This window comes from Gorilla gorilla, chromosome 7, assembly GCF_029281585.2.
Source record: "Gorilla gorilla gorilla isolate KB3781 chromosome 7, NHGRI_mGorGor1-v2.1_pri, whole genome shotgun sequence".
NCBI lineage: Eukaryota > Metazoa > Chordata > Mammalia > Primates > Hominidae > Gorilla > Gorilla gorilla.
Genome location: NC_073231.2, coordinates 28,026,139 through 28,042,659, shown reverse-complemented (window position 1 = coordinate 28,042,659; position 16,521 = coordinate 28,026,139). Strand labels below are relative to the sequence as shown.

Sequence of the window (16,521 nt, the reverse complement as noted above, 5' to 3'; positions counted from 1 at the left end):
GAAAACAGGATATCAATATGCAAAAGAATAAAATTGAGCTCTTACCTTATACTGTATAAAAATTAACTCAGAATGAATCAAAGATTTAAACATAAGAGCTAAAACTATAAAACTCTTAAAACACTGGAGAAAATCTTTATGACATTGGATTTGGCAACAAGTCCAGAAATATTACACCAAAAGCACAGGCAACAACAGTAATTCAAGCTTCATGTATGTAAATGTTTAAATTACTATATCATATTTCTGTATCGAATTTTTTATTAATATATAATATCCTTCTTTGTCCTCTGAACTTTTTTGAAGTTAGGCCTATTTTGTCTAATATTAGTGTAGCTGCTTCAGCTCTCTTTTAGTTACTATGTGCATGAAATATCTTTTTCTATCATTTCATTTTCAACATACTTGTGTATTTGGATGTAAAGTAAGTCTCTTGTAGACAGAATATAATTAGATCATCTCATTTTTGTGAGGGAGGGGGGTCATTGTGCAAGTCTTTGTCTTTGTATTAGGGGGTTTAATCCGTTTGCATTTTAAAATAATTACTGATAAGGAGAAACTTCTGCCATTTTGCCATATGTTTACTATTTGCCATATAGCTTTTTGTTCTTCATTTATTACTGTCTTGTGATTATTTAATTTTTTGTAGTGAAATGTTTTGGTTTTCAGTATTTTCTTTGTGGTTACCATGGGGCTCACCTTTAACATCCTAAAGTTATAACAATCTAATTGGACTTTAGACCAATTTAACTTCAATAACATAAAAAATTCTGTGCCTAGAGCTCTTTCCATATCCTCCACTAGCTCTTGGAGCATTTTTAAGACAGCTGTTTTAAAGTCTTTGTCTAGTAAGTCTGATATCTGGGCTTCCTCAGGTACATTTTTGTCAACTTATCTTTTTCCCTTAAGTGGACCATACTTTCCTGTTTCTTTGTGATTTTTTTTTTTTTTGGTGTAAACTGCAAGTTTGAATCTTATAATGTAATAACTATGGAAATTAGATTCTTCTCCTTCAGATTTTGCTCTTTTTCTGATTGTTGTAGCATGGCTCTATGCCTGGGTCAGCTTAAAGTAAAAGCTTAAGCTTTCATCAGGTTTTTACTGCATCTGTGCCTTTTTCTGGGCATAAGCAATTACTTTCTAACGTTCTCCGTATGCAGAGTTGCCTTTGATTGTCCAAAGAACAGGCTCAGACCTTTCAATATCCTGGAAAACACTTCAGCCCATGGAGGTTAGAACAATGGCATCCAGCCTCCATGCCCATACCTCATCCATTAGAGCAACAATTCAAAACCATAAAACAAAACCCCAATATTTGGGGAACAAAGTCCTTATTACCTACTGTGGATAACACAAGCAGCACCAAAACCACAAGTTGCCATTCCTCAGCAGCTGCCACAGGGTTGGGAGTGGAAGGAGAATAGGTAGCTGCCACTGTACTGTTGGTTAAAAGTGACCAAAATTGCTGCAATTTACTAGCCCAGGTCTTCACCCAGAAGTGGCAAACATTCAAATAAACCCTAGAGGTCCAAAAACACTTACCTCTTACAGTTTCTGCTGTACTATTGTCCAGTTGGAGAGACAGATTCCTGGCACATCCTACTCCACTACCTTCCCTGACACCATCCTTAAAGGGAAATTTATATCACCAAATACCTATATTAGAAAAAAAGCCTCAAATCAATTACCTCAGCTTTCTCCTTAAGGAAACTAGAAAAGGAAGAGTAAATTAATTCCAAAGTAAGCACAACAAAGGAAATAATAAAGATCTAAGCAGAAAACAATGAAATAGATCTACTTATACCAAATCAATAATACAAATAAACAAAAAAATTGGTTCTTTGAAAGGATCAATAATGGATAAAACTCTAGCTAGACTGACAGAAAAAAAAAGGAAGACATACAAAATTACCAATATCAGGTATGAAAGTGTTGATTCTACAGATATTAAATGTGACCACTTAGATAAAACTGACACATTTCTTAAAAGACACAAGCTATCAATACTTACTCAGAAGAAACATTTAATCTTTACAGCTCTATGTCTAACAAAGAAATCTAATTTATAATTTCAAACCTTCTCCAAAAGACAACACTAGGCTCAGATGGCTACATTGGTTAATTCTCTCAAATATATCGGAAAAATTAGTACCAATTCTACACCAACTCTTACAGAAATTTCAAGAGAAGGGAATACTTCCCAATGTATTCTATGAGGCTGCATAACCCTAATTCTAAAGCCAGACAAAAACATTACAAGAAGAGAAATCTACAGGCCAATATCCTTCATGACATTTGGTGTAAAATTATAGCAAAAAAATTTTGGCAAGCATGTTCAACAATATATTAAAAAGACAATATATCATAATCCATCAGTGTTTTAACATTAAAAAATCAATCTATTTAATTCACCATATTTATAAACTAAAAAATAAAAATCATATGATGATCTCTATTAGCACAGAAAAAAAAATTGTTAAAATTCAACATCAATTCCTGAAATAAACTCTTGAAGCACTAGAATTAGAAGAAACTTGATGTATCTATTTTTAAAAGACCATAGCTAACATCATTGATTATTTTACACCTAAGGATCAAGAACAAGGCAAAGATTTCTACTCTCACCACTTCCATTCGACATTCTATACAGAGTTTCATCTAGTTAAATCAGGAAAAAAAAACAACAAATAAATAAAAGCCTCCAGATTGGAAAGAACAAAAACAAAACTGTCTTTATTTGTAATCACATAATCATCTATGTAGAAAATCTGATGATCTCTACAAAAACAACAGACTACAACTAATATATGATTATAGTAAAGCTTCAGGATACAAGATCAACATAGAAAAATTAATTCTGTTTCTACATAACACTAAGGAATAATTAGAAATAGAAAAAATTAATACCTTTTACAATAGCATTAAAAGCATTAAAATACTTGGGTAATAGCTGACAAAGATATGCAAGGTCTGTACACTAAAAAGTACAGAACACATTCCCATTGTGATTGAGGATAGTGAAAAGAAAAATAACTACAGAACATTGATGAGAAAGAAAGAAGATCTAAATCAATGGAGAGCTATACCTTGTCTATGGATCAGAAGACCCAATATTGTTAAGCTGTGAATTATTCCTAAATTTATCTATACGTTCAATGAAATGCCAATCAAAATTTCAAAATTCTAGTAGGTTTTTGTTGAAATTGATAAACTTACTCAAAAATTCCTACAGAAATGCAAAAGATCTAAAATAGACAGGACAATAGCCAAAACAATAGCCTGGAGTTTTCTTTTTGTGGTTTTTAATCACAAATTTCTTTGTTAGATGTAGAGCTATTCAGGTTAACTATTTCTTTTTGGGTAAGCACTGATAGTTTGTGTCTTTCAAGAAATGTATCCATTTCATTGAAGTGGTCAAATTTAGTATCTGTAGAATCAACTCTTTCACACCTGATACTGGTAGTTTTGTGTCTACTCCATTTTTTCCCGATCAGTCTGACTAGAATTTTATCAATTGTATTGATCTTCTCTAGGAACCAATTTGAAAATGATGAACAAAGTCAGAGGACAAAACTAAATGATTTCAAGACTTAGTATAAGACTACCACAAATAAAACAGTGTAGTATGGATGCAAAGATAGACAAACAGATCAGTAAGACAGAATAGAGTCCAGAAATAGACCCACAGATATGTGTACAATTAACTTTTGACAAAAGTACAAAGGCAAGTCAAGAAAGTCAGGAAAGGCTAGCCTTTTCAATAAATGGTGCTGGAATCATTATATATTCATAAGCAAAAAAGAACAAGAATTTCCACATGTATCTCAAACCATACACAGAAGTAAATTCAAGATGGGTCATAGATTTAAAATGTAAAACCTAAAGCTACTAAACTTCTAGACAAAACCATAGGAGAATATCTTTGTGGCACAGAGTGAGGCAATTATTTCTTATCTAGAACAAAAAGAAGAGTATACACAAAAGATAAGTTGATAAATTGGACTTTATCTAAATGTAAAAACATCTGTGTATTATTTATTTATTCTCAAGACAGGGTCTTACTATGTCACCCAGGCTGGAGTGCAGTGGCACAATCACAGCTCACTGCAGCCTTTAACTCCTGGGCTCAAGCGATCCTCTCAGCTCAGCCTCCCAAGTAGCTGGGACCACAAGTGCACACCAACACACCCAGATAATTTTTGTACTTTTTATAGAGATGGGGTCTTGCCATATTTCCCAGATTGATTTCAAACTCCTGGGCTCAAGTGATCTGCTCACCTTGGCCTCCCACAGTGCTGGGATTACAGGTGTGAGCCACTGTGCCCAGCCAACATCTGTGTATTAATCACAACTTTTATTTTGTGTATTTTATAATGTTTTGACAGTTTGGAGAGGATCTTGCTGCCTAGGGAAAGACTGCCCCTGCAAGGGCTAGTTCATTCCCAGAGAGAGTAAATAACTTGTTGTTAAGTCTACCTTTCATATATTATTAAATAACTAACCAATCCAGAGTTCATATCCCCAATCACCTCCTTTATCTAATTCTCACACACCAAGTCAGTATTTCCCCTGCCCTAAATCAACCCAGGGCAAGGTACCAAACAACTAGGGACAACCCTGTACCCTAAAGCCTGCTGGAGCTGATCCTAAGCTTTTTCCCCTGCCCTGCTTTGACTTTCCAGTAGAGACCCCAATAAGTTCTGTAACCTGTGCCTTCCCCTTGCTTCTTTCTGCCTCCTAACTGACGCTGGTGCTTCACCTGTGGCCAGCATTTTATACTGTGCCTATCATTTCGAAGGAAACTATGAGTAACATTAAACTTTTCTCTCAATGGCATTGACCTATCTGTGTTGTCACTCAGTAATCTCTATAAATTAAGACCCAAGAACAAATCAATCTGCTCCTCAAAAGACCCTGCCAAGAAAATAAAAACAGCAAACACAGATAGCAAGCAAATATCTGCAAAGCATATGTCTGATGAAGGATGCATATAGAATACACACACACATACACACACACATATATATATACATACATACATATTCACCTCACTGAAGGGGGTTAGGGGGAGGCACTACCCCAACAAACCTGAAAATGGGTGGACTCCACAACATCAAAGGCTAAACAAATTGTACATAAGTACTATACCCGAGTTGATAAAGTTGTTTCCCACAAGGTATAAGTTAACAATCATGATACTGCTACACACATATACTATATACATATACTAGAACTATATATATACATAAAATATACATAATATTATATATAATATGTATTATATATAATATAATATAATATAATATAATTATATATATTATATATAATATTACATATAATATGTATTATATATTGTAATATATAATATGTATTATATATTGTAATATATAATATGTATTATATATTGTAATATATAATATGTATTATATATTGTAATATATAATATGTATTATATATTGTAATATATAATATGTATTATATATTGTAATATATAATATGTATTATATATTGTAATATATAATATGTATTATATATTGTAATATATAATATGTATTATATATTGTAATATATAATATGTATTATATATTGTAATATATAATATGTATTATATATTGTAATATATATGTATTATATATTGTAATATATAATATGTATTATATATTGTAATATATAATATGTATTATATATTGTAATATATAATATGTATTATATATTGTAATATATAATATGTATTATATATTGTAATATATAATATGTATTATATATTGTAATATATAATATGTATTATATATTATATATAAAGAATATGTATTATATATTATATATAAAGAATATATATTATACATTATATATATTAAGAATATATATTATATATTATATATTATATATATTAAGAATATATATTATATATTATATATAATATATATTAAGAATATATATTATATATTATATATAATATATATTAAGAATATATATTATATATTATATATAATATATATTAAGAATATATATTATATATTATATATAATATATATTAAGAATATATATTATATATTATATATTATATATATTAAGAATATATATTATATATTATATATTATATATATTAAGAATATATATTATATATTATATATAAAGAATATATTATATATTATATATTATATATATTAAGAATATATTATATATAATATATAATATATATTAAGAATATATATTATATATAACATATAATATATATTAAGAATATATATTATATATAACATATAATATATAAAGAATATATATTATATATTATATATATTAAGAATATATATTATATATTATATATTTTATATATTAAGAATATATATTATATTATATATTATATATATTAAGAATATATATAACATATTATAAAGAAAAAATATATATATATATATATTCTTAAAACTCTCCATTCCCAATAAGAAAACCACAACTCAATGTAGTAACGGACAAACTATTTCAATAGACACTTCATCAAAGAAGATATGTGAAGGACAAATAAAGGACAAAAATATGCTCAGTATCATTGGTGATCAGGAAAATGCAAATTAAAACCACAAAAAGATACCACTACACACCCATTAGAATAGCTAAAATTAAAAGGACTGATCATACCAAGTGTTGGTGAGGATTTGGAAGAACGGAACTCTCCTACGCTGCTGGTGAGAATGTAAAATGATGCAACCACTCTGGAGATTATTTTGGCAGTTTCTTTAAAGTTTAACTGTTCATTTATTGCATGACCCAATTATTCTAAGAATATTAATATGAAATAAAAAATACACATCCATATAAAAACACATATACAAATATGCAAATAATCTGTCATACTCAAAATTTGAAGCAACCTAAATTAATAGTAATAGATCAATGGATAGACAAGTTATAGTATAGCCATGCAATGTAAAACTATGCAGCTATAAAAATGAACTACTGATGGCTGGGCATGGTGGCTCACGCCTGTAATCCCAGCACTTTGGGAGGCCGAGGCAGGTGGATCACAAAGTCAGGAGATTGAGACCATCGCGGCTAACACGGTGAAACCCCGTCTCTACTAAAAATATAAAAAATTAGCTGGGCGCCGTGGCGGGTGCTTGTATTCCCAGCTACTCAGGAGGCTGAGGCAGGAGAATGGCGTGAACCTGGGAGGCAGAGCTTGCAGTGAGCCAAGATCACGCCCCTGTACTCCAGCCTGGGCGTCAGAGCGAGACTCTGTCTCAAAAAAAAAAAAAAAAAAAAAAAAAAAAAAAACTGTTGATAACACATCAATAAATCTGAAAATATTTATACTGAACAAAAGAAGGCAGTTAAAAGGAATGCTCAATGTATACTTTTATTTACTTAAAAAAAACTCTAGAAAATGCAAACTAATGTATAGTGACAAAAAAAGATCAATGACTATCTGGGAGGTGGGATAGGAAAGGGATTGCCAAGAAAAATGAGAAAAGTGTTCAGAGTGATGGGTTTAGTGGCATAAACATATGTCAAACTTTACCAAATTATATACTTTTAATATGTAAAGTTTCTTGTCTATATTTTTAAAAAATGGAACAGTATATACAAATCTAGATTTTTGGCTTCTCTTGAAAAACTTACAAAATTTAGAAACACTGGACCCAAGTTCCTGTGTCACAACAATTAGCTACAGCCAAGTAGCAGCTACACATACTTTGAATAGCCACAGACCCAATCACTCTGTTTTTCTTATATATATCCATTTTCTTAATTTATTCTCTTCTTGGTCTCCATAACACTCAAGTGTTTGATCCTTGCACCATCTCTGTATTCTCCCCTTCATGAAAGGGAACTAGAAACTTCCAGCAAAGTCAAAGATTTTCATTTTAAATCTCCTGGGTCAATTAAAAAAGTAATATTCATCTCATTTATTGTTAATAGGAATGTAAAATAGTACAGCCACTTTGGAAGGCAGTTTGGCAGTTTCTAACTATACGATACAGCAATCATGCTTCTAGGTATTTACCCAACTGATTTGAAAACTCATGCCCACACAAAAAACTGCAAGGGAATGTTTGTAGTAACTTTACTCATAATTGCCCAAAACAGGAAGCAACTAAGATGTGCTTAACTAGCTGAATGGATAAACAAAGTGGTACATTCGTACAATGGGATATTATTTAGTGATTTCTGAAAAAGAACTACCAAGCTGCAAAAAGACATGGAGGAATTTCAAATGCATTCATTGCTAAATGAAAAATGTCAGTCTGAAAAGCCTATATGCTATGTGATTCCAACTATATGACATTCTGGCAAAGACAAAACTATAAACATAGTAAAAATATCAGTGTTGGCCAGGATTCTGGGGGAAGGAGAGAGAGTTGAGTAGGTAAACCCCAAGGAATTTTTTAGGGTGGCAACATTATTCTTTATGATACTCTAATGGTAAATACATTATTATACTATGCATTTGTCAAAACCCACAGAGCTTCGTAGCACAAAGAGTGAGCCTTAATGCATGCAAATTTTTCAAAAATCATTTAGGAGTTTGGAGAATATCAAGATGAAATGCAGAATATGGCAAAATAATCTAATTGTATTACAAATGTCTAAAACCACCTCCCTGAAGGTGGTTAGGGAGAGATACTAACCTGACAAACCTGAAAATGGGTGGACTCCGTAACATCAAAGCCAAAACAAATTGTACATAAGCACTATACTCTAGTTGATAAAGTTGTTTCCCACAGGGTATAATTTAACACTCATGATACCACTGTACATATATCCTAGAACTGAACAAGTAAATAAACGGATCTCAAATGGTGGGAGCCAGATTCTCACTGTTGAAGTTGGAGGTCTCAATTAAACAAGGGGAGGCGGCTAGACTGATCCATCTGGAAATGGATTCGAGTTGGAGCTATCAGTATGAAGTTATGTTTGGATTTCTATAGATAAGGCAGCTATATGCAGATCTATTTATAGATATATGTTTATAATGAGTTACTAAACACACATACATTTTCTTGCTTTGTCAGTTGACAAGGCTCAAAAGCCTTGAAAAAATGAACCCCAGAAACAATGAACACACTTAGCACCCAGACCTTTCTCTGGACAACCACTTCCTACCTGCCCCTGGCCCTCCATTTCTTCCTCCTAAAGTGTACCTTGGTGATCATCTATTTCAATTCTTTAAGTTCTCAGATAATGAAAATAGGGGCACAGAAAGACGGCATTAGTTTTCCAAAGTCACAGAGCCAATTGATAATAGGGCCAGCAATGGAACTCCCCGATATTATTGCAATGACTTTTACTTACAGGGTAATTCCCATACTGTGGGGTGCATGTTTATTGTATTTTGTATAACAAAACAAACAAAAAAAGGACCATTTGGGACAAGCTCCTTCCCTTAAATATTCTCCAACACCTTTCTTAGGACTAGGAGTGCTGGAGATAAATTTGCCCTAGTTCTTTTTTGGATTCACTTTAATAAAAACTGCTCATCTTCTCAACCTCACAAGATTTTCTTTGACAGGTGTTGCATCTTCTTATGAGCATAAGTGTCCTTCCAAAAGAAGAGTTAAATGGATTAGAGTTTGTTAACATTAAGCTTTTTAAAAACGAGCAAACAGAACAGAGGACATTTCGACTTGGCCCAAAATCAAAGAAACTGATGGACTGATGCGCTTATCTACTTTTTTTTTTAAGTTTCATTATGTAACAAGGGAAAAATCATCTCAAATTTTCCTGGCCCTCACCCTTCCTGCTTCTCTTTGCTTTCTTTATAGTTAAGCAAAGGCACTCAAAAAATTGGCTCTTAAAAATGTCTTTAGAAAAAGCACCCAGTTGTAAGGTAAGTAATGTACTTTCCTTTCTGCTTACTCTGGAGCTTTGCAGACATTAAAACTCAAATTTCTTACATGTTGGCACCGTCTTAATTATTCCCCCTTTGTTTTGTTTGATTGGAAGTAATTACAATAATTCGCAATTACCCCTTAAATCACCTTTTTTCCAGTAGCAGTACTGTCCTCTCTGTTCCACATGTTCCTAATGTAACTTGAGAATAATGTTTTTTTTTCCAAGGTCTTGCATCAATCGGGGCCCTACTTTAACCCATCTAATTTCTTACTTTACTCCAGCATACCTTCCCATTCACCCGAGCTAAAATTTCTTCCTTTCTAACCCCACCCCTCTCCCACCCTCAGTCTCATCTCTCTGTCTCATAAACACACATGCACACATACACAGGTACACGTGTGTACCTTTGTACAAACATGCATACACACACATGCACACATACACAGGTACACATATGTACCTTTGTACCTTGCTGACAATTGCATTCCCAGCTCAGAGGCTTCCAACTCTTTGTCTATGCAAACTCTACTCATCTTCCAAGCCTTGCAAAGTTACCTTGTTTCCAAAAACGTTCCCTAATTTGCAAGATACTCTGCTAGGCACAGTTAAAGAAAAAGATTAATTCTACATAGCCTCTATCCTCAAGGAGCTGGTAATGCTCACTGGTTCCTTCTCAAAGATACTAGGACGTTTCATCTCACCACAAGCACTTGATTATATAAAGAACATCTTGCTATTTTCTATCTCAACCATGGATTGTTAGAACATAAATCGTACATTATTCTCCATGATCTTTGCTTTGCTATTCCAATTTAGAGGAGGAGTGGGTGACAGGGGAAGGAAGACGAGAACACAGGCAAGGGCTCAGATAATAATTTCAGTAGCCTTCAATTCTGGGCCTAGACCCAAGAGAATAACCAGGACTCTAAGTCACCTAGGGAAAGAATATACATCAAGGCCCATGTACCATATGTTTAAATATTTAAAAGTATAGATCAAGCTAACAAATAAAATATGCTCTCTCCCTCCTATCTTGATGAATATTCCCTCACAACAACAAAATTGAAAACCATGTATAAAGCTAGGGTTTTAAATGACTAAAAGTCAAAAAATATCAACAATCCAAGGGGATTCCCTCTCCAAGGGAACATGCAGTGCCCCTCTCAGGAAAGCAGCAACCTGGAATAGAATCTGGCATGTCTAAGGTCTTTGAGGAATAGAGGATGCTTATTTCCTGTGCCTTCTTTGGCTGCCTACATGGACACCTAAGTCTCTTCCCTTCAGGATAGATTGTCCTCTCATGCATATGCTGAAGAGTCGTCTTTCTTGACATAGGCCAGAGGCACTGATGTGCAGCAGGTTTCTTTAGTCATCAACTATGACCTTCCCACCAATAGGGAAAAGTATATCCACAGAATCAGTCGAGTTGGACAGTTTGGCCTTAAGGGTGTGGCTATTAACATGGTGACAGAAGAAAGCAAGAGAACACTTCAAGACATTGAGACTTTCTACAACACCTCCACTGGGAAGATGCCCCTCAATGTTGCTGACCTCATCTGAGGGGCTGTCCTGCTACCTAGCCCCAGCCAGGGTTCAATCTTGGGAGGCTGAGGAGCAGCAGGAGAGGGGAAGGAAGGGAGATAAGAAGTTGACACCTTGTCTTTTTTTTTCTTTGAATAAATGTCATTTTTTGAGGCAAAAGAAATATATATATATATATATATATATATATATATATATAAACAATGACTAAACATAATTATCATTGTCTTTTTCTAATGTTCTGTTTCTGGGCTAGTAGCAGTGTATAGATCAGTAATAAAAGCAAACATCGTTCATAATTACTACTCGTTTATTCCATGAGCTTTATTTTCCCTGCCTTCATTTCAGCAAAATCACTGTTATGATTGAGATTTTCATGTTTCATATTCTATTGATAGTAATGAGATTTTAAAATATATTTGTATCAAAGTTTACAAAATTTCAATATATTTTCAACAAATAGTAAATTTCAAAAAATAAAAAGTTTATTTTTATAATATGTTTCAAAAAGGTATTTTTTCCAAAGCACACAAAGTAATCCATTAAAATTAAAAGACAAAAAAAGTAATTTAAAATATCAAAGTTTAAATCAAAATTATTTAAATAAAGCTGAATTTTATTTAATTATTTTTACTTAATTATATCTTACTATGTACTTTATAAAAATAAATTTATTCCCAGTTCAATGTCCATCTACTTGCCAATGAAGAATTAGTATCACATTTCACAGTGTTACATCTGGATCCACACATATACAAATCGAAGAGCATTTTCGTTTAAAATTGAAAATGTTCTTCAGCTGTTAGAAGCAACTGTAGCAAATATTATGTCAATCCGTGAATAACTCTGAAACCACAATTAAAACCTGAAGAGAAACAAGAAATGGATACCAGGTGCTACTGGAAAATTATACTTCATTATGCAAGAATCTATTGCATTCATGCTATCTGAGAAAATGATTTAACAAATTAATTTCAAATGTTTTACATTTACATAAGTGCTGCCACCTCTTACATCCTCACCACTCCCCTAACCAGTGTCCTCTCATGTCTTTAGTGACACCACCCACAAACCTTCTCAGCATTTAAAAACAATTCTTTTCAGTTTTGAGACAAGACATAAGGCAAGAGTGGTGAAGAATTATTTCCCTGGAGTGATGAGAACTAATGTTTAAATTATATCTCACACCCAGCACTGAGCACTAACTATCAAAAGACAGAGGCATTCATGTGCTGTTTAACAATATTTTTATGTATTTTTATTTTTTATTTTTATTTTTTTGAGACAGAGTCATACTCTGTTGCCTAGGTTGGAGTGCTGTGGTACAATCTCAGCTCACTGCAACCTCTGCCTCCCAGGTCAAATCCATTCTCCTGCCTCAGCCTCCTGAGTAGCTGGGATTACAGGTGTGAGCCACCACATCTGGCTACTTATTGTATTTTTAGTAGAGATGGGTTTTCGCCATATTGGCCAGGCTGGTCTTGAACTCCTGACCTCAGGTGATCCACCCACCTCAGCCTCCCAAAGTGCTGGCATTACAGGCATGAGCCACAGTGCCAGGCCAACAATTTTTGGTTTGTGTGCCGTGTCCAGGACTAATAGCAATAATTTAGGTCTGATAGCCTCCAAAAATTAAGAAATGAAAGAAGTCCATGAAAAAGAACATGATAGGACACAAAAGGGAAACATTCAGAATGTCAGAAAGAGTTCTTAATACAAAATGATGACTATAGTTGATAACAATGTATTGTATTCTTGAAAATTGCTAAGAGAATAGATTTCAAGTGTTCTCACCAAAAAAGTTATGTATATATATGAAGTAATTCATATGTTAGCTCCATGTAACCATTCCACAATGTATATATATTTTAAAACAGGTTGTATACAACTTATATGATTTTTATCAATTTAAAAAATAAACTATAAACAGTAATTTGTTACCAAAAAAAAGAGTTCTTGAAAATTAAAAATACAACAGCAAAAATTTAAATCCAACAAAAGTGTTTGAAAATAATGTCGAGGAAATATCCCAGGAAGTAGAAAAAAGAGAGAAAGAAAGTTTGTGAGGTAAGTAAGGAAACTAGAGGATCAATCCAGGATATACAGCAGCCAACTAATAGGAGTTCTAGAAAAGAAAAAGAGGGAAAATAAAGAGTAACAATGCTATTATAATTTCAGTACTACCTTCAAAGAACTGAAAAATATGAGTTTCCAGATTGGACGGGCTCACTGAAAAAACAGTGCAATCGATGAAAAAATATTCTGTATAATGGTCCATCGTGTGGCATTTGTAAATACCAGGGGCAAAGATGAAAGCCTAAAATTATGTGAACGGTGGGAAAAAAAAGTGTTCATTTACAAAAGATATATCACTGTCATTAAAACTCCTATTAGCAACACTGGTAGAAAACAATGTAGCAATATCATCAAAATGTGAGAGGATATTGATGCCAATCTAGAATTCCGTACCCAGCCAAACTATCAGTCAAGTACATGGGTGAAATAAGGACATTTCAGAGTTTCAATATGCCCCCAAAATTGTCTTCCCAGCTACCTTTCCCAGGAAGCTACCTGTTGACCCATTCATTCCTCCTCAGTGAAAAGTTAAGCAGGAAGAAGACGGACAGGGAAACCAGGTAACAAGCCTCCTACACAGAAAGGTAAAGGCATTCACAGGATGAGAGTGAAGAGAAGTCCCAGGATAGCAGCTCTAGTTAGAAACATCTAGAAGTCTCTCTAGATTTCTTTTTAGAGAGAAATCAGCTTGACTAGAACAGATGCAGGAGGCTTCTGGACTAGATAGTCATGAAGAAAATAAAAGTAATAGAATACCTGACAGGTTGCAAACATACTCAGATAAGATTTTCTGGTCTATTCCAGGGGAAAGTTTGAGAGATTTCACAACGGATGCAAAGAAAATTTTGCAAATAAAGAAGTGGCAATAATTAATTCCAAGAAAAATATCAAAAGTTATTTTTCAAAAAGAGAAAAAATGTTGTCCTAGCATACTTTGTAAGTTCAACTGTGGATATTAATTACATAGTAATAATATAAACATTGAGAAATGACTTAACCAAAAATTTTGAAAAAAAAACATACTGGAAGAATGCAAGAACAGTCAGAAGAATAACATGAGTGTGTGTGTAGAGGCACTATATCACTGAAAAAATAAGAAATGGTAGTATAATCATGGTCTATGGGGGAAAAAACAAGAGAGTTAAAAATATTACCATGGGAATTGGGAATGAAAGGAAATTTGGCACAGAACTACTGTTTCTTAGTTACCTACCTAGTATTATTTATTGACTTGTTAAACTATGTACCTGTTTTACTTTGATAAAATTCAATTTAAAAATCAGTTGCATGGGAGGGAGTATGGAATGAGACTGTTTGTGAGAAATCATGAAGCAATTCCAGAACAATGAGAGTGTGCATTGGCCAGGGACAAAGAGTAAAATTGTTTCTCTGCATTAAAAAGTTTATTTTAGAGTCAAGGTCATGATTTTAAAGTGCAGCTAGCCAATGTAATTATATCTTTTCCTCCAACTACATTTCTCCAAGCACAGATACAGGCGCCAAGCAAAAAGTTGGATTTAATCAAGGTTGCAGTTTGTCAAAGTGAATATATGAAGTGAGAAAATGGAAAGCGAGTCAAAGACATATGCAAGGGTTATAACAATTGAACATGGAATTTAAGATAGGTGAAGAAGGAATCAAGATAGCAAGGGAATCATGATAGCAAGGGGATGAAAGGCAGAGAAAATATGGTAGGACCAATGGATTGAAAGTCTGATGGAATAGAAAGGTCTTTCGTGTTGGACTACTAGAGGGAGGGAGGTAGAAGAGTGGAGGCGTTGGTCAAAGAAAGAGAGGCATGAGATGGAGATTAAGGAGATGTAATCATTGGTGATGACAAAGTTGCAAATGTAACTTGGGGAATGAGTGGCTGAGAATGGGTGGAGGACAAAGAATAAGAAGAGCTTAAGAAAGTGAGGAGACAGGACTTACTTTGGGTAACGTGACAACAAGTAATAAGGAAGCTGTTGGGGGGGCAATTATCGACATCCATAATGTAGAATGCCATTTTCACATTTCATATCTATGACTTTTATCTTCCTGAGTTTATAAATTCAGGATGGGAATAGCTGTTTTACCACATCTGTAGTAAATCCTGTACACATCTGAGGGGTAGGGGTGAGATACACTTGCAAATCCTTGCAGAGGATGACAACAATGTCTTCAGCTCAGAGGTTCTTTGGTGGTTCTTAATGACCTACATAATAAGGTACTGAATAGCTGTCTTTCATTTCAGAGGACATTTATCAAGTTCTACTCTATGTCTACTCCGTCCTTTACCCAAAATGGCTCAAGCCCACCTATGAAGACTCACTGTGAATACATGAAAGCCACATGCCACATCCTGTCTTCATTATTCACTCAGACTCACCCTGGTTCCTTCACTCCTCTTCCTTGAGTCACCAATCTTTTGATTCTATCCTTATTGCCCTAATTATTATTTCAAGCTTCCCATTCTAGGTCAGCATCTTGTAATTCTTCAGTGTATTTCAGCCAATTGTCTTGTTTTTGAACATGCACTGGGGCCAACCCGTATTTGGGATCATCTTCCATTTCAAATAATACATTCTCTCTGTTCATCCTAGTTCTTTGTGAGGGCCAGGCCACTCTGCACATGGGCCATAGTGAGGGTGAGTGTGCACCCTGCTCCAGACACTTGTTTCCTCTTTGAATTCTCACCAAAAATGGCAGAAGTATCAGCAAAAATAAACCAAAAAATAGTATATACAGTTTCACTGCACCTCTTCTTCTGGGGCTGAAGATAAATAATTCAAAGTTCTTGTCCCCCAGGATATGTATTCATGCTTCATGTCTTTGGCTCCAAATACAGTCCATTGTTTTTCATCAAACAACGTATACTATATATCTAGTATGTGCCTGGCACCAGGTTCTAGAGGGGTAGACTTACAAAAATGAACAGGCTTCCATTTAGCTTTCCATCAATCCTTTGGACACTTAAAGACTATACACGAGTTGTAGTACAACTTTCCCTTGCTTTGGGAATTGGAGGCTTTGTCTACTAAAACAAGGAATAGGTTTTGCTCCATATCCTGATTTGATTGAAGTTAT

The 16,521-nt window shown here is 33.7% G+C and overlaps 1 long non-coding RNA gene and 1 other non-coding gene across 3 annotated transcripts in view; one reads left to right on the top strand and one right to left on the bottom strand.

The window, feature by feature from the left end:
- Positions 1–256: 256 nt before the first annotated feature.
- The window catches only part of LOC129523971 (uncharacterized), a 53,391-nt gene continuing 37,126 nt past the window's right edge, over positions 257–16,521 (bottom strand). For both annotated transcript variants that reach the window (XR_008667606.2, XR_008667605.2), the window contains one exon: positions 257–1,656. This is a non-coding gene — a long non-coding RNA (uncharacterized lncRNA). The remainder of the gene's footprint in view (positions 1,657–16,521) is intronic.
- On the top strand, positions 10,955–11,095 carry LOC115935689 (small nucleolar RNA SNORA67). The gene has a single exon (XR_004071308.1). It is a non-coding gene; the product is annotated as a small nucleolar RNA SNORA67 (small nucleolar RNA).